The sequence below is a fragment of the Balaenoptera physalus genome (genome assembly GCF_965194825.1).
Source record: "Balaenoptera physalus genome assembly, chromosome: 19".
In the NCBI taxonomy this organism is placed as follows: Eukaryota; Metazoa; Chordata; class Mammalia; order Artiodactyla; family Balaenopteridae; genus Balaenoptera; species Balaenoptera physalus.
In genome coordinates this window covers 42622573-42642965 of record NC_138900.1, presented here as the reverse complement: position 1 = coordinate 42642965, position 20393 = coordinate 42622573, and the positions used below count along the sequence as shown (strand labels likewise).

General features: G+C 35.7%; 1 long non-coding RNA gene across 2 annotated transcripts in view; it reads right to left on the bottom strand.

Moving 5' to 3' along the window:
* Positions 1 to 20393, bottom strand: part of LOC309649491 — a 600739-nt gene that overhangs the window by 521571 nt on the left and 58775 nt on the right. The window contains exon 2 of one of the 2 annotated variants that reach the window (XR_014257146.1): positions 797 to 881. This is a non-coding gene — a long non-coding RNA (uncharacterized lncRNA). Of the gene's footprint in view, positions 1 to 796; positions 15025 to 20393 lie in introns of those variants that run through there. The other variant, XR_014257147.1, reaches the window with a different exon arrangement.

Genomic DNA, 20393 nt, shown 5'->3' with positions numbered 1-20393 from the left:
AAAGTTTCTCCCTGCAATGGAACCAAAGGACCGGACATGACCAGAACCTGAAGGCAGGAACCTTTTCCGAAGTGAAGGGTCTGCTGTCCAGAAAGATCTGGTACTGAAGCCCCCTTTACCACACCTCACCATAAACGGGCAAGTTCCAAAGCCCTCCAATCGAAACCAACCCTGCCAGCACTTCCACATGCCAACCCGCCCACCTCTAACTCATAAAAGTTTGATGGAACCCCAGATCAGGGAGACAGATTTGAGCTCTGCCTCTTGTCTATTTGCTGGTCAACCCTGCAATAAAACTCTTTGTTATCTCAAAAGCTATTGTCAACATATTGGCTTCTATGTGCTTCAGGCAGCAAACCCTTTGCTCAGTAACATTACCCCCAAAATCACCCTCTGGAGAAATAAGGTCAATGACATAAAAAAGAAACTGTGTCTTGGACATGGAAAGTCTTGAAAATAGATGTCGTGCATGTCTCAGCCAGATCTGATCACATTTAATTATTATTTATTTTCCCCCAGCTCTTAAGTTAAAGTTTGAAACTGAACTCACTCATGGGTCAGAGGTGCTTACAAAGGAATCGGCAAACACTTCATGGACCAGAGAGGCTGCGTATTGATATAGTTTTAAGAGAGAGAAGAAAAGCTTTTCCCCATGAACTCAGTGAGGAGGAAACACAGCCTGAAGCTATATCAACAGGGAATTAATGAGCCACAGGACATAAAGTCTAACAGAGAGCAAAGCATATTAATGAGCTCAAGGCTCATGTTCACCCTCAATTAGTCTGAGAAGACGTACCTCATGTCCCTCTGATTCGTCTTCAATGAATCATTCACGCTGCTGCTTGCGGGTCAGAGCCTTCCCCATTCCGGTGCCTCATCACCTAGAGAATAAAGTCCAGACTGTTTGTCTGTCATTCAAGACCACCCACAAGAAGTCCAAAGCAACTTTCTAGTCATCATACACGTTCTTACATTCTCCAGTCATACATTTTGCCGTGCTGTTGTCTGAATAAATCATTCGGTTACAAGTTCCTTTGGATTTTTTGGTACAGATTGGTCTATTATCCCAAAATATCCTTTCCATCATGCGCTGCCTCTGTTCAAATCCCACTCATTCTTTAAGACACAGCTCAGATATAAAATCCTCTCTGAAGCCTACCTACGTATTTCAGTCTGCATCTTCATCTATGCAATTTACACTTTGTGGAAAATAATGACTAGGTTTTGGGGTGCCCAGCACTTCTATAGACAAAGAAACTAAGCTGAAAGATTAATTGGGGACAATATTAGTGTTTACTTCAAAGGACTGTTTGGAGAATTTAATATGACAATATATGTTAAGTCCTTAGTACTAGGTAAATATTAATTGCTTGGAAAATATTTATGTTAGCTAGTAAGTGACAATTTATGAACTCTAAACGTGGGCTCTCTGACTCTGAGAGTAACCTTGTATAGGTGAACATACCTGTGTTGAGGTACTGTGCTACTCCACTACTACAAGCTCTGTGTTTTCAGGTTGGTTTATTTACTGTCTTGGTCTCTTAGAGACTCACTCTTAACAAATGAACATCCTGGAGCTCTTTTATTCTGTGTTTCAGAGACAATTGTGAGACCCATCCGAGTCTGAAGATGGAGATATAGATGGTCATGGAAGAAAAAATTACATAGTGAGGAGGCTGCAGTGCTTTACCAAGCCACAGGGACTGGTTAGCACAAGACAGAATTGATCAGATTTGTTTGGAGTTTTGACTTTGCCATATGGGTTCAGACAAAACTGAAATGCAAAACAGAATTCTAAATCATTCAAAGCTGTGAATGGAAATTGCCAAGTTTTACAGTCTCAACTGTGAGGTGGTGAGACCACAGGAAGAAGAGAGGTACTCTAAGGAAACAAAATGATCTCATTCTCTTTAACTCACATAAGCGCCTACTACGTAGAAGACATGTGCTAAAGATGATGGGGAAAATAAAGATGCTTTGGTAGATTTAGTGATCTGCAAACTAAGTATCAGAATGACAGCTGAGTTTTTGTAGGTCCCTGGGGGCCTTATCATGAGCCTTACATGCAATCTATTAAAAGCATAGCCATCCTTACATATATGTTCATATATACTTCCCCTGTGAAAAGTATCAGGTGACACCAGGTTTCACACAATGACAAAATGATTTTTTTCATTATCAAAACCATAAACTTTAAAAAATTTCAGTAAATATATCTCAATCTTCTAAATATATATACATAACACATAATTTCTAATGTACAGATAAACATGATTTATTTCAAGTTTTAAAAAATTTTACTATAAAAAACTAATGAAAATAACATTCTTTTTTAAACATTCGTTAAGTGGCACGAATAAATATACCTAGCTTCTCCATTTATTAATTTAGCACTTAATAAAGTCTTTGCTTTAAAAGAGTTTTAGAAAATTTGCCAGAATATCAGAGAGTGTTCCCATACACCCTATACACAGTCTCGCCTATTGTAAACACCTCATATTAATGTGCACATGTATCACAACAAACCAATATTGATAAGTAATGATTCTCAAAAGCCATATTCTCTTCAAAGCTCCTCAGGTTTTTTTTAAAGTATATTTTGAGATAACTGTAGTTCTACATTCACATGTAGTTCTATAAAATAATAGGAAGACCTTGTGTATCATTTACCCAGTTTCACCCAACAGTAATACAGTCATACCTTGGAGATATTGTGGGTTTGGTTCCAGACTACCACAATAAAGCAAATATTGCAATAAAGCAAGTCACACCAATTTTTTGGTTTCCCAGTGTATGTAAAAGTTCTGTTTAAACTACACTGTAAACTAGACTGTAGTCTATTAAGTGTGCAATAGCATTATGTCTAAAAAAAAGTATATACCTTAATTAAAAAATACTTTATTGATTAAAAAAATGACAAAACAATTAAATAGTAACATCAATGATCACTGGAAGTGATCACCATAACAAATACAACAATAATGAAAAAGTTTGAAATATCGTGAGAATTACCAAAATGTGACACAGAGACACAAAGTGAGCAAATGCTGTTGGAAAAATGGCTCCCACAGACTTGCTCGATGCAGGGTTGCCACAAACCTTCAATTTGTAACAAACATAATGTCTGTGAAGCACAATAAAACAAAAAGCAATAACACAGGTGTGCCTGTATCTTGCAAATCTGTAGAACAACATCACAACCAGGATATTAACATTGATATTCGAGATACAGAACATTTCCATCACCACAAGGATCCCTTGTGTTGTTCTTTTATAGAGAGAACTTAGAGGGAATGGTCTACTTAATTGTTTTTGTCTTAATTGTTTCTGAACTTAGAGGGAAAGACCTACTTAGTGACCACCTAAGATCAGAAACAATTGTCTTCACCATTAAGTATACTGTTAGCTGTAGAATTTTTGTATATGTTTTTTATCAGTATGAGGAAGGTTTTCCCTATTCCTATTTTTAATAGTTTATATCATAAATGGATGTTGGTTGAGTTTTTTTCAAATACTTTTACTGCGTTAATTGATTTCATCAGGTGATATTTCTTCTTTAGCCTGTAATATGGTGGACTACATTGTTTGATTTTCTAATATCAAACTAGTCTTTTATCTGTGATGATGGTATATAATTCTTTTATATATTGTTACATTTTATTTGCTAATATTTTGTTAAAGATTTTTGCATCTGCATTCATGAGGGATACTGGTTTACAATGAGTTTTATTTTTTTTGTACTGTACTTCATTGATTTTTGTACCCATGTAATACTAACTTTATAAAATAAAGTAGAAAGTGTTTCTTCTTTCTTATTTCCAAGATGACACTGTGTAGAATTGGTGTTATTTCACTCTTTATTTTCTAAGTTCTTGAGGTTGGAGCTTAGATTATTCGTTTAGGACTTTCCCCTTTTATTACACATGTATTTAGTACTATATATATTCCTCACAACATTGTTTTCATCCCATCACCATTCCCCTTCAGTGATAAGATTGTTTTAAATAGTTTCTCTATAAACATTAGAACCACATCAGACAGTGTTTAATTTTTGCTCCAAATGTCAAACATAATATAGGAAATTCAAGAGAAGGAAAATATTTACTGATTTTTCACTCTTTCCATTGTTCTTTCTTCCTTTCTGATGTTCCAAAACTCTTTCTTTTACCATCTCCTTTCCATTTAGAGAAATTTCTTTAGCCATTCGTCTAGGGTAGATTTACTGGAGACAAATTCTCTTGATTTTCCTTCATTATGACAATGTCTTCTTTTCCCCTTCATTTCTGAAGGATATTTTGCCTGATAATAGGATTCTAGGTTGACATTTCTTTTCTTACAGCACTTGAAAAATGTTGTGTCACGTCCTTTTAGCAAGTGACACTACATTATTAATCTCTCATGAGACAATCACTGCAATTTGAATTATTTGTCCCCCATAGATAAGGTGTAATTTCTTTCTGTTTTCGAGATTTGCTTGTCTTTATTTTTCAGAAGTTTGACCATAATGTGTCTTGGGATGGGTTTATTTGGAATTATCCTTTTTGGATTTCTCTCAGATTCTTGAATCTATAAATTTGTCTTTCGCCAAATTTGAGAATTTTTCTGTCATTTCTTTTTCAAGTACTTTTTCAGCCCCACCCTCGTTTTCTTCCTTAGCTTGGACTCCAATGCCACGGATATTAGATCTTCTGTTTTATTCCCACAGGGAATATATCTCTGAGGCTCTTCTTATTTTTAAGTGTAGTTTCTTCATGCTGTTCAGATTGTGTAATTTCTTTTGTTCTAATTGTCAAGTTCATTGATTCTTTCTTTGGTCTCCTCCATTTGGCTTTTAAAGCAATTTATTGAGTATTTCATTTCAGTTACTGAATTTTCCAGTTATAAATTTCCATTTGGTTCTCTATATCATCTACTTCTTGCTGAGAATACCTAGTTCTTACTGTGACTATTTTTTAATTTGTTTCAAGTGCATTCATTATTACTCACTGAAACATTCTTATATGACTGCTTTAAAATATTTGTCAGATAATTTTAATATCTATGACAGATGTTAAAGATGACAACTGTCATCTCAGCATTGGTGCCTATTGACTGCCTTTTTTCATTCAGGTTGGGATCTTTCTGATTCTTGGTAATACAAGTTATTTCTTTACTGAAACCTAGAAATTGTGAATATGATGTTATAAAACTGTGGATCTTAATTAAATTTCTGTTTAGCTGGCTTCTTCTGACATTACTATGGAATGGGAAGAAGTGGTAGTGCCTCATTACCGCCAGGTAGATACAGACATCCAGGTTTCCCACTTGGCCCCCAGTGATACCCAAGGGAGGGAACTCCTCTTTACTTCTGGACAGGAATGGGCTTTCCACTTCCTCACTAGGCCTCCACTGATAACTCTTAGCATGGGTGATGTAGATGTGCCTTGTTACTTCTCCCCATGTGGCTTCCATTCACACCAAGGTTGGGGGAATGGCCTTGTTGTTGCTGGGCAATGGTGAAATTCCTAATTATCTCATAGGTCTCCTTGATACCACCCTAGTAGGGAGAGTAGGAGGAAGAGTATCCCATTAATGATGAGTGGGAAAGTAAGTCCAGGCTTCCCATGTGGTTTCTCTACGAAGGAGAAAAGGGTGGTCTCATTATTCATTGTAGGAATGAAAGTTACAGCTCCCAACTCAGTCTTCTCTAACACCATCTCATCAGTGGGGTTAAGGTGCCTTACTACAGCTAGGTAAGAGTTCCTAGGCTCCCCACTAGGTCTTTACTAGTGGGGGTAGGAATGGGGCCATGGCTTTTTCAAAGACATTTGGCTGAAATAAAAGTATTGCAGTCTAACTTTTTTCCTCTGTTTTGTTGGGCTGCCCCTTCATTTTGGTTTTTTAGCTAGAGATAAAAGGCTTTCGTTTGAACCTTTTTTTTTTTTTTTTCTTATGCCCATTGGCATTTCCAGATTGCTGGCTTTTTCAGCTCCAAGTCTGGGAAATATGAGACAAAAAGGAAACCTAAGGAGTTCACTACCATGTCATTCCTTGGGTCCCCAAATTCCTAGCCAGTCTTCCTTTTTCCTAACTTCCAGCGTCTTCCTATGTTTCCTTTATATATAATAGCCAGGGGTTTTAGTTGTGTGTATCAAATGAAATAGAGAAAAGTACATCTATTCCATCTTCCCAGAAGTGGAAGTCCTCTCATTTTAAGTATTTCTACTCAAATTACACTGCTAATTTTTCCAATTATACTAGGCTCTGGAAAATTTCAGAAATAACCATATACATTTGCACCAGGCATTCCTGGGTATGGATGATGGTTTTAAGCTTTGTCAGTTTCCTAACCTACAACATGAGGATAAAAGCATCTTCCTGGAAGGAGTCTAGTGAAGAATAAATGCAATTATGTATGCGGTACTTGGCAGAGTGCCTCACACATACTCACTCAAAAATGGCAGCTGTTCTTATTTTTATTGCTAATAGGCTCAAAATCAGATTTTTTTCAATTAAAAGTCATGTGATCTTAAACTTCATATATATATATATTTTTTTTTTTTAATACAGCAAAATGCTGCCATCTATACCATGAGACTGCTGTTGGTTAGGGTAGAAATTCATGGAATTGATATAGGTAACCTGTAGTCAGAATTGGAGAGGTTTACCATCAGAATGTTAGAAACTTATCTTAATTATAACTATACATTTCAGAGTCCACCAAAAGTTCCAGTCTGAGAATCAGAATGAAGAAAGACAGCTTATGCACGTAGCCTTATGATAAATGACTTCACCCAGAGAGGATTCCACTACAGTACTGGAAGTGCATTCTGTTATGGCAAAAGGAAAATGTCAAAACTTTTCCCGGATTTGAGGAGAAAATGTGCTTCATCATATGTCTTGATCAGTCTTTTTACTGAATCTCTGAATATTGACCAGCCTTGTGCTACTGTATATGTATTTCTTTCCAAGGCTTAGGTAATGTTCTAAGGGCATAATCTTGACTATTTCTGAAATCTCAGGTTTTACCCTTTTATGTTGAAAAGTCTTATACCCTGATCCAGTTCAATCTACCAGGCTGAGAAGCCAATATTCAAAAGCACAGATCTTAGGAAGGACCTTGGAACAGGTTATAGGCTGCCAAGCACTCTATGCTTTCTGCCCAATGCCAGCCCAGGAGTAAGATTAAAGGATGTGCCTATTCCCCGCTACCCACCACCACCCCCCAACTTAGGGCTACAATTGTGAATCACAGTTTTGAATGGATCATACTATAAAATATCAATTAATTCAAATGGTTGTGAACATGGTTGATATTTTGGTTACCTGGAAGTGAACAGAAAATCTATTTACTACAACAATCTTTTGGGAATTCTAGGTCACAGAATTCAACATTTCTCTGAGAAATTAGGATGAGGAAAAGCTTATCAAACTGGACTCTGCAAAGTGAGGATCTTTCCAAAATAATTTGCTACCAGGGCACACATTTATTGGACATTTCTTTTTTATATTTCTTACCCGCCACCTCTTTCATCCTCATAACTTACTTTTAAGTGAGGTCTGTGACCTCCATTTTACAGATGAGGCTTGTTGAGGTTTTAAGACTTGCTAGAACCAGAATTTTCATTCCGGTCTCTCTGCCTTTAAGTCCTAGGTGTTTTCAACTAAATCCACTCTCTTTCTGGGCTATTCTTCCTCAGTTTAAGCTCTGGTCCAAATGCCCCATCTGCCAAATTGATGTTTTCAAAGACACTCTGAAAGAAGCACAGTGCATCCCTGTGGCCATCATAGTAAACAGTAGGAATTGAGCTTTCGGATTTCAAGAAAAGGGAAAATTTAGCAGCATGTAATAGTGGCAGCCTTGAGAACACTTGAAATATGTTGTTCCTAAACTAAGATTTTGGAAACTAATAAAAAAGGCAACTTCTCTTTTAGGAGGTTTGGTTTTGTATTAACTTTTTGGTTTTCTGTTTGAGTTTGTGTATGTGTGCATTTTGCAGTATAAGATTTTATTTTTTTATCATTTCCCATATGACAAAACATAGTATGAAAACTTTTATATGCATAATCTCATTTAATCCTCACAGTGGCCCTGTGATATCAGTGCTATTAATTACCACAATTCCTTACTCTATAATAGAGGAAATCAAACTTCAGAGACGCCATGTGACATGACCGGTAGTGTACAAAGCTAAGATTCCAGCTCAGGACTGTAGGCCCCAAGCCTGGAAATTTAATTACTCTCTACATTCTTATCACCAATTTTTTCTCTTTACTCTTAACAGGAAAGATGAAGACAACACAGGTATTTGAAATTCTAATAAAATTAATTAAGAGTTTGCTCACGTATTTGATATAATTGATTACTGATGACATCTCTTGAGCCTCAATTCTTATGTAGATGTTGGATAGCTTAACCCAAGACAAATATACACCCTCCTGAAGCCCTTCAAAGCACCTACAAAGATTTTTTAAATTCTTGCCTTGTTTTCTTTTACCCATCTGTAGCAGTTCCAAGCCAGACGCTCAGAAGATTCTTCTACCCTTAAGTGGAATACATCACTGTAATCTATGGAATTCAGTAACTTTCTACTAATAGACTTTTGCAAACATTTTGTGTCATTGTTCCACTGGATAGTTTAACTGTTTGCCAAAACAGGTAAAATTCCGTCCTCTTTCAGAGAAGGAAACTGAAAGACAAACTATCCTGTGGGCACACCTCGAAAAAAACCATCTCGAGCAGCTGCATTTACTTCACCTTAACCATGCATTTACGGGGATTTCAGGTGGGGCCAGGACTACTCAGCCTAGACCTTCCTCACTCTGAACCTGACCCTCAGACCGGATGCATCAGCATTGCCTGGGAGCTTGTTTAGAAATTCAGGATCTCAGTTTCTACCCCAGACCTACTGGATCAGAATCTGCATGATTTTAACAGTCCCTTAGGTAATCTGTCTGCAAATCAAAGTTTGAGAAGGATAGGTTTAGACAGCCGTATCTACCTTATGAGTTTCACTATTTGGCCTACCTAACAAACATAAATAAATCCACAAAATGTAATTTGATTGTTATTTTTCTTTTCATATAGGAACTCTGGGATTCACACACACAAGACTCTTAATCTGTTTTCTAAAAAACAGTTGGGGGGGGGCGGGTAGGGAGAGATGGTTAAGATGCCACACAGATGATTATTTCATAGACCTTCAGCATTAGTTATGACATTCATTTTCTATGCGATTATGAAGTATGGTCAATTACAACATAGCTTATCCAAGTTGGTAAGGTTGATACAGAAGAATTTCATGACTAAACACTATTTTATTTTGAAGATACTCTCTAGGTATGCACTTGTCTCTTCCTCAGAAACCAACCAAGTGTATTTCCTGTAATAACAGGGTAAAAGGGGATATGGGACAAATGTTACAGAACTGAGGAGAAAAGAATGATTTAAGAGTAAAAATTTTGGTTATTTGACCAATGACTCAGGTAAAATTAAGGTCAGCAGATTAAAATGGGGACACAGAATTCAAAGAATCATAGACTATAGAAATGTTTAAGCTGAAAAGAAGCTAAGCATGCATTTCCTTCAAGACCCTCAAATGAACTAAGTAACCCAGATTAATCAAGTGCCTTGCCTGAAGACACACAGCCCATAAATAGTAAGATTGCCTCAATTTTCTAGGCTATCAGTTCTGTTGTTATGGAAACTATCCACTTCCCTCAACCGCCCATTTTATTGCCATATACATACTGAAAAATCAAGTAACAAATGAATAGCTGACCAATTCAACGAGACACAAAATATCACTTGGTATTTTTTTTTCTTCCGTCATTGCCTTATTTTGCCTGGATTTGTTATTCTCTTTGTCAAGTTTTCGTTTTATGTTTTGATTTCCCTTGTTTCTCCCTCTGGTGATCTTCCTGGACATCTCTTCTATTTCATGAAAAGCTTCTAAAGAAATGTGTGTAAGAGTTTTTGCTGAAACAACTGTTTCAGTCAAGAAGATAGCCATAGCAACTCCTTTTGGTAATCAAGAGTATTAATAAATTCAGTTAATTCTGCCACATTTTAGTGCAGGGTATGGATCAAATACTGTGCAGTGTGCTTTACATGCATTTCTCCATTCAATCCTCAATCCCATTCCTATAGCTAAGGAAAATGAAGGTCAGAGAAGTTAATCATCATATGCCCTTGGGCTATTCACTTAGGTGGTGCATTCAGAATTCAGACTCCGATCTTAATCCACCCATAAGCACATCCTGTTTTGTTGCAGAGTGCCTTATGATTTTCCATTTTAAAAAGTAGGCTTCAGCAAGCTACTGCAGGTTATGAATTTATAAACAGGTAAGAGAAACCGTGGCAGTAGATGAGGCTATCTCCATTTTCTTTGACCATTTCCATCTTATTAAAATTTTAAACATATTAATTACTGATTAGACAAATCTAGATGGTAATCACAGAGATTTAATTTACCCAATATCATTTATTGGAGGGTGAGATTTGTCACTTGGAAATGATAATTAACTCATCAAAAATGTTTTGGGATTGGAAGGAAAAAATTAAAAGGAAGTACTCAGGAGTTATGCTAAAAAAGGCATCTGAGACTCTCACTGTTACTGAATATATTGGTGCAAGGCAAAACAGCTTTCCAATAGGTATCATGTTTGTGGTTTAGAATTCTTAGTAAAGAGGACACAGTACCAGAAAGATCTTTGGATATTTTAACACCTTAATGTAAGTTTAATGCTCTGTGAATGTTAGTTTCCTAATGCATAATTGGAATTACAAATTGATTTTCAAAGGCCTTTTTTTCTTGTTTTTGCTGTCTTCTATGGAAGAAATATATTACTTCTATAGTAAGTGTTTTTTTCTTGTCTCTCTGCCTCTACAACATGAAAATACCACAGATAGACACAGAGTAATAAATTTTATTACCGATGTTACAGAGCAAAGAAATGGTAGCTTTTTTTTTTTTTTCAATGTTTATTGAGAACTTCAGTGTAAGGAGTTTAGATATTAATATTAACAAGAGCACTGAGTCTATCAGGAAAGATATATTTTCAGTTTCCGTCAGCCTTTATAAAATCACCTACATAGTACTAAGCAAACCATCAGTTTGCAAGGGATCTAGGTCTGACTAGATGATGTGAAAAAGGCTCAAATATTTCATGGGCTTGGCTTTAGTTCCTTAAAATATTCTACAGGAATCAGAAATTTTTAATTGAAAAAAAGATAACAAAAGTCATCTTTAAACATGAAAATTTTTAAAAATATGGAAAATGAATAAGAAATGTGTTCTTTAAAATCCCTAGGTACACGAGGGCTTCTCTGGTGGCGCGGTGGTTAAGAATCCGCTTGCCAATGCAGGGGATACGGGTTCGAGCCCTGGTCTGGGAAGATCCCACATGCCGAGAAGCAATTAAGCCTGTGCGTCACAACTACTAAGCCTGTGCTCTAGAGCCCGCGAGCCACAACTACTGAAGCCTGCGAGCCACAACTACTGAAGCCCACGCACCTAGAGCCCATGCTCCGCAAGAAGAGAAGCCACCACAGTGAGAAGCCCATGCACCACAACAAAGAGTAGCCCCCCTTCACTGCAACTAGAGAAAGCCCGCATGCAGCAACAAAGACCCAACACAGCCAAAAATAAATAAAAATAAAATAAATTTATAAAAAAAAATCCCTAAGTACATGAATTATAAAAAATGACCTCAAATTGTTATTCAAGATGTTTCTGCTCCCAGTTGTGGCAGTAGGGTAGTCAATGCCTTTTTTTTTAATACATCTTTATTGGAGTATAATTGCTTCACAAAAGTGTGTTAGTTTCTGCTGTACACAAAGTGAATCAGCCATATGCATACACATGTCCCCATATCCCCCCCCTTGAGCCTCCCTCCCACCCTCCCTATCCCACCCCTCTAGGTTGTCGCAAAGCACCGAGCTGATCTCCCTCTGCTATGCAGCTGCTTCCCACTAGCTATCTATTTTACATTTGGTAGTGTATATATGTTGATGCTAGTCTCACCTCGCCCCAGCTTCCCCCTCTCCCCACCCCCACCCTGTGTCCTCAAGTCCATTCTCTATGTCTACGTCTTTATTCCTGCCCTGCCACACTGCGGTTTCCCAACAATGAAATTCAAAGAGCTCTTTAAATAGTGGTTTTTTCATTATAAACTTTGCATGTAAACACTTTGCATGCTCTGATTTAATGAGGCCATTCAATGCTTTCTTAATACTACTGAAACTTTCTCCCCGAGGACTCATTTGATTGCTCAGAAATATCTTTGATTCATCTGCATTTACTAATTCAGGGAACCATGAGGATATTTTCTGAGGCCCTACTAAATTTCTACCAGTGAGCCCTGGGGATACAGCAATAAACAAGACAAATGTGGTCCTTGCCTTCACTGAGCTTGTAATCCACTGGATAAAACAGATTTTTGAGGAAGTAATTACAAGAACAGTGAATTTAACAAAGAAGTTCAAGGCACAATGCAAGTATAAATATTTTATACATTATAAAATGAACGTATATCAAAGTTTTTATATAATGTGTTAACTAATGAGAGAACTAGAAATTAGTTCAAATGTGAATTTACAGAGATTTATACTCTATCAGATGAAATTTATTTCATTATTATGAACAGGAATAATTTGCATTGCTCTGGACAGAAAGCACTAATATTACTATCAGTTTTCTTCTATCTCTACATAGTTGTGAAATAGACTAGTCAATCAAAGACAATTACAGACACCTCTACGGAACCAAGTAACCCCTAGAGGGTTCACCAGATAATGTCCAGCACTCCTCCTAAAGGACACCCCATAATCCTTTTTGCCTATTTCCAAGTCTTTGACAGTTTGCCCTGGTAGCTTAAAAAGGATAACCTAGAAAAAAGGTTAGTAATAATTGGGACAAACGGATAGTTACCACATCCCTGTAAACCTTAACTGAAAGGCATAATGTGAACACTGGAAGGAGTAGTAGAATCTCAAAACAAAAGAGAAACAAACTGAAACACAATTTTAGAACATATGTCACCCTGCTTTGTTTCCAGGAAAGGTACTGACAACAATGCATGTGCTTTCTTATGATTCAGCATACCAGCCCACACCTTTACGTTAACCATCTTCACCTATTAATATGGAGCTACTCACTTTTCACATGCAGTCTATGATGGTTAATTTTATGTGTCAACCTGACTGGATTCAGTCACAGAATGCCAAATATCTGATCAAATATTATTGTGTGTGTTTCTGTGAGGGTGCTTTTAGATAACTAACATTTAAATCAATAGACAAAGTAAAGCAGATTGCTCTCTTTAACGTGGGTGGGCCTCATCCAATCAATTGAAGGTCTGAATGAAACAAAAGACTGACCCTTCCCTGAATAAGAGGGAATTTCCTCTTGCCTGATTACCTGAAGCTGGGACATTTTTCTGCCTTAGAACTTTAACAGAGACATAAGCTTGTTGGGTCTTGAGCCTGCCAGCTTTCAGACTGGAATTACACCAGCAGCTCCCCTGGATCTCAGCTTGCTGACTGCAATCCTTGGGTCTTATCATCCTCCATAATCATGTGAGACAATTTCATATATTTATATATATATATATATTTTTTATATATATATAAAAACCATAATGGAGAACCGCTTAATATCCTCTTGAGTATCAGGTAAAAGGTTGAAACTTCAGTTCCACCTCTAGAAGATAACATTCACATTTTTCTGTGTTTATCTATATATGTCTTTTTTAATATTTTTGTTTATTTATTTTGAATGGAAAAAGTATACATCATGAATTTAAATTCATTTAAATTTAGATTTTTAAATTTATATTTTTGTTTATTTATACTGAATGGAAAAAAGTATACAACATCATGAATTTAAAATTTCTTGAATGTTTAATGTGTAGCCATTAAAATAATGTGTGTAACATAGTTAATTCAATCATTCTTCTTTAGCTGGATTTTTAGGTTTACTGAAATTACTCATATTAAAATAATACTGCAACAATATCCTTATATGGACATATTTGCCCCCATATCTAATAATATATCTGTAAACCTATTATATTGATAATAACTAGAACAAAAAGATTGTAGATTTTTAAAGGATTGTATGCATAATTTTTCCAATTAACATTTTGCAGCTTTCTTTTCTTTTTCTTTTCTTCTTTCATCTTTCTTTCTCACTTTTTCCAACACTAACTAGAGTAGATTTTTATTAAAAACTAAAAAGCACATAAAATCTCTCTTCTTTCTACTAAAAACATGTAAAGCTAATAACTTTGTATGGAGTATAATTTATAAAAATATCAAATTACTATGTTGTATACCTGAAACTAATATAATATTGTAAGTCACCTAGACTCCAATTTAAAAAAAGTGAAAATTTCTCAACTTAGTGATTACCCCACCTCCTGTCATGATTAGGGTCTAGTGGGGAAAAATGCCCTTTAAGAGAACATTTCTTCTCCTTATCTCTGTTGGTGGGTTGAAAGAAAATCATGGAGAATATGAATGCAAATAATTTAGAAGAATCCAGAAGGGAGAAAAATATGCTACTTAATTTAAAATGAAAGAAGTGGGGGCAAAGCCACCAGATACTCTTCGCTAGCAACAGGCAGGTCATTTAAATCATTCATGCCATAGAAGAAAGAATACAGACCATTTTATTATACCCTCTTGAGTGGTATCTTACAACCTCAATCACTTGAGAACTACCTCTGGGAGGCATGCAGCAAAAAAGCAAGACAGTACGCTGTCTATCTTTAGAACACAATTTTAAAAAGAATTTTGAGACAGCAAAACAAATTAATACTTGGTATATGCAATGCTTGTCTGTGCTTCCTTTTATGAAGGCATTGACATGGCAACTTTTTTTTAATCATTTAATATGTGACACCCCTGTGATTAAAGGCAGTCAGTAATGCACATGATATATGTGGTTATAAATTAAAATAATGGGATCCACAAATGTACATTTTCTAGATGTTAAAGTTGATACTGATTTCTTTATTTATCTTATGCCAGCCATCCTATCTTCATTCATCTTATGCCAGCCATCCTATCTTCATTCTTTTATCCTTTCTTAGTGTATGGACTCAATGAGTTGCATTAGAACAGCACAATTAATTTTGTTGGGCCCCATTAATACCTCATGCTCTCCTTTTACCAAAAAATGATTAAACTTGACTTATAATATTAAAAAAGGGAATTGAGCCAAATAAGAGAAGGGTAATTGTCTAGCAACCAGGCATATAGTATTTATTAGATTAATTACTCAGTATTATTAAATATAGTTCTGTACTTCCTAGAAACCAACATTAAGAGGAAAACTCGTTGAATTATATGAGTCTCATCTTCTAACAGGAGGCAGTATTATCTGGTATGTGTGTACGTTTGCTAACAGTGAAGTCTAGAAAAACTTACTAAGCAACACTTACTTAAGAAACATTAGATAGTGTGATGGCCTAAATGTTTGGTCCCCTGAAAATTAATATGTTAAAATTCTAACCCCCAAAGTTGATGGTATTAGGAGGTGGGGACTTGGGGAGGTAATTAGGTCATGAGGGTGGAGCCCTCATGATTGGGATTAGTGCTCTTATAAAAGAGATCCTGCAGAGGGCTTCCCTGGTGGCACAATCGTTAAGAATCCACCTGCCAATGCAGGGGACATGGGTTCGAGCCCTGGTCTAGGAAGATTCCACATGCTACGGGGCAACTAAGCCCGTGCACCACAACTACCAAGCCTGCTCTCTAGAACCCGTGACCCACAACTACTTAAGCCTGTGCACCTACAGCCTGTGCTCTGCAATGAGAAGCCACCGCAGTGAGAAGCCCACGCACTGCAATGAAGAGTAGCCCCCGCTCACCGCAACTAGAGAAAGCCTGCGCACAGCAACGAAGACCCAATGCAGCCAAAAATAAAATAAATTATTTAAAAAAAAAAAAAAAAAAAAAAAGAAATCCTGCAGAGATCCTAGCCCCTTCCACCAGAAGAGGACAAAGTGAGAAGATGCAGCTATGAACCAGAACATGACCATGCTGGCACCTTGATCTAGGACTTCCAGCCTCCAGAACTGTGAGAAATAAATTTCTGTTTTTTCTAAGCCACCCAGTTTACACTATTTTCTTATAGCAGGTTGAGTGGACTAAAACAAATAGCAAAAGACAAAGCTATTTATGATTTCATAATATTCTTATTCCATGGGAGCTTTATTATTTCTGCTTTATATTATGATAACACTTGAAAAACTTGATTTGCAAAATTTTATTCTAGTTCTACATAATTTCAATGCTTATAGAGGGAAAAGGAAACTCACATTTAGTGTTCAAAAGTATGGCAGAAATAAGCATGGAATATTTCTATTTCTGCTAATTTTTTAATCTTTTTCCCTGCCCCCCTCCCCAAGTTGTTCTTTGGGAAACTTTAAGATGTTTGCAAATTCCAAGACTCACTTAAAAGGGTAAGAAAGATACCTCAGAGCAAGAAAAGAAAGGGATGAAGAGTAGGAAACTGTAATTCAAAGTTAACCTAAAAGGTCATAGGAAGGTTTTTACTTTCATGTCTTATATTTGTGTTTGTTTCTTATGTTACTAGGTAGCAAGAGGGCAAGCTGAGGAAACAAGGTCACCAAGGAAAATAAGGGAATCAATAAAAAAAGAAAAATATAAAAAAAGGAAAAGAAATCCTTGTTATTTCAGCCACATCCTCTTTTTTTTGCTTGTTTCTGTTTATGTGTTATAGCTTCATCTCTCATCTGTGCTCCTAGCACTGCATGCTGCAGACATGTAGAAGCATATAAATTCCAGTTTCCTGAATATACTGTCAGGGAGAAGTAAATTTTTCTCTACCTTTCTAGGTTTTCTGGCTGGTCTAAGAATTATATTGACATGAGACAGATTAACAGGAGAAAATCAAACAAAAGTTTAATAACATGTATACATGAGAGAGACCCAGAAAAACTGAGTAACTTGCCATAAATGGCCAAAACTCTCACCTTAGATACACTATCTTCAGCTAAAGACAAAAGAGCATGCGGGGTGGGGGAGCGGTTTTGGACTTCAAAGGGGAGGAAGGCAATTTACATGGAGATGGAAAAACAAATGTTTGGTAAATAAATGTTTGCCCTGCTGAGTTTTCCCCACCACACCTAGCCCATATTCTTTGCAGATATCTTTGACAATAGCTCTATTGTGTGAACAGGCCCTTTATCTAAATTCTTTAGGCAGCTAAAGGGGAAGGTCAAAGTTTACTCCTGAGTCTTTCTGGGCCTTGACTGTTTTCAGTTTGAAAATATTCAGATACCAAAGAGACATTGTTCGGTGGAAAATTTTGCTCTCCTACAATACCCAGTTTTCCGGGGTCTTTGAGATGAGGCCCTTTAACCCAATTACTTCAGGGTGCATTTCCTAACACTAGAGATAACCTCTTATGTAATAACCACAGTACGGTAATCAACTTCAGTAAATGTAGAGTTGATACAATACTTTTACCTAACCTGGTATTTGTTTTCCAGTTTTGTCAATTAGCCTATCAATATTAAACTCTCAGTATAGCAACCTGGTATATCTCTCCATTTATTTATGGTTTCTTTAATTAATCTCAGCATGGTATACATATCTTGATCATACTTTTAGAAATCTATTCCTATGTATCATATTTAGTTTACTTATGTGTTAACTACCAGTATATACATATACTATTGATTATACTATGCTGACTCTGTACTCTGTGACCTTGTAAAATTAATTATTTTTAGTAGCTTGTTGGTAAGTTTATTAGAATTTTCCAAGTATATAATCAAGTTGTCTGACAATAAAGACAATTTTGTTTCTTTTCTTCCCATCTATATGCCTTTTATTTCTTTATCCTGTGCTTTTGCACTGGCTAGATCTTCCAGTATGATGCTGAATCAAATGGTAAAGGGAGGATATTCTTACCTTGTTCTTGATCTTAGGTCAAAAGCAATCAGTTTAACACTTAAGTATGATGTTAGGCATTAGGATTTTTTTTTTTAAATATGTTCTTTATCAAGTGGAAAACATTCCTTCTATTTGTAGTTTGCTGAGAATTTTATCATGAATGTGTGTTGAACTTTATTAAATGCTTTTTCTGCCTCTATTGAGATAATCATATGGTTCTTTTCTTAATTTTTTAGCATGATTATATACCTTAATCAATTTCTAAATGTTGAATCAAACTTGCATTCCTTGAATAAACTTTACTTGGTAATGATGAATTATCCATTTTATATAATGCTGAATTTCAACTTGTTACTATTATATTAGTTTTTTGCATCTGTGTTCATAATAGATATTGGCCTATAGTTTTTTCTTTGTTTTAACAGTTTTGCATTTGGTATCACGGTTATGGTGGTCTCATAAATAAGTTAGGAAGCATTCCCTTTTCATCTCTTTTCTGATGAAAAGAATGGTAATATTCTTTTTCAAATGTTAGGCAGAACTCATTAGTGGAGATATCTGAGCCTGACACTTTCTCTATGAAAAGGTTTTTATTTATGAATTAAATATTTGTCTTAGATATAACACAATTCAAGTTTTAGATTCCTGAATTAGTTTTGGAAAAATCATGTCTTTCAAGGAATTTGTTATTTCATCTGGGTTGTCAAATATACTGACATAAAGTTGTTGATAATATCCCCGAATTACTCCTTTCGTATCTCAGGATGTTGAGTGATAGCTCTTCTTCTACTTCTAGTACTGAGAGTTTCTGTCCTCTCATTTTCTTGATCAGTCTAACTAAAGGCTTATCAATTTTATGGATTTATTTAAAAAACAAATGTCTGTTTTTACTGATTATTCTTATTGTCTGTTCACTTTCTTTAAATCAATCTTACCTTTCATATTTGCTTTCATTTACTTACTTTCACTTTCACTTGCTCTTCTTTTTCTAGCTTCTTAACAACAAAGATCATATCAGTGATTTTGGCTACTTCTTCTGTTTATATTTAATCATTTAAATCTCTAAGTTTCCTTTAAGTACTGTTTAGCTGCATCCCACAAAATTTTGATGTTTTGCATTTTCATTTTCACTCAGTTTCAAAATATTTTCTAATTTCTCTTTTGTTTTCTTCTCTGATCCATGGGTTATTTAGAAGACTGTTGTTTAATTTCCAAATATATAAAGATTTTCCAAATATCTTCCTGTTATTGATTCCTATTTTAAATATGTTGTGGTAGATGAAGATATTCTGCATTATTTCAATCATTTTAATTTTGTTGGGACTAATTTTGTGACCAAAAATGTACGTTATCTTGGTAAATTTATGTGAGCTTTTGAAAAGGATGTGCATTTTTCATTGTTTTGTGGTATTTCTATAGATCACACTTCAAGTTAGTCAAGTTAATTAATGACATTCATAGGTCTTCAATAGCCTATAAATGTAAATTATTTAATATTAGTTAATGGTAGTCATATCTTCTACATCTTTTATTCTTTTGCTGTCTACTTTTATATCAATTTCCAAGAGAAATATATGAAATATCCACTATAAATGTAGAGTTGCCTATGTCTCCTTCCTCTTCTATCAGTATGCAAACCATGGATTTTGAAGCTCTATTACTGTGTGCATACACATTTAGGTGAATTAACCCCTTTATCATTATAAAATGTAACATTTTATTCCTGTTTCACTCTGGCTGAAGCAAATATGAATGTTTGATCCCCCCCCGATAGGAGACCCTGGAAGCCAGCTTATAGATCCCTGGTTGCTCTTTGTCTATCCTTGAGGAAATTTCTCCAACACATGCTCAGCTTATTATTCAGCAAGAGAGTGCAGGAGTCCCCAAGACATACTTCTAAACCTCATTCTCGGCCTAGCTCCATTCTCTCCGATACTCTACAAATTTCAGCTGCCTCAGCCTCAGAAAGCCCACTGTACTCTTTTTGGGTTTCCCTTCCCAGCAGCAAGGTCTACAAAGTGCTTCTAGTATCACAGTCCTTCTTCCTACTGCCTTCCACTTTCTGACAGTAGTTGTTTCACATATTTTGTCCTGTTTTCTGTGTGTTACATTAAGAGGGAAGTTTGGTCTCAGCTACTCCATTACATCTACAAGAGGAAGTCTCACTAGCTTTTTTATGTTTCCCCAAAGCTAAATTTAGCTCCAACTTCATAACAGAAACTTTCCTAGGTACTGTGTTACAACCAGGATACTTAGAACATAATGAGTATAATTGATCTACAGGTAGATTCAAGGTCTCATCTGCCTATGGAACACACATAAGAAAACTGTAACTGATCATCAAATTATTTATTTCCATCAAAGAAACGAGTAATGTGACATTTTTATCCCAATAATAATACTTTTCAAAACAGTTCATGTTTAAAATAGTTATGTTTAAAATAGTTAAAATACTTAAGTCTGTGGCTTGAGGTTTTCAATAAAG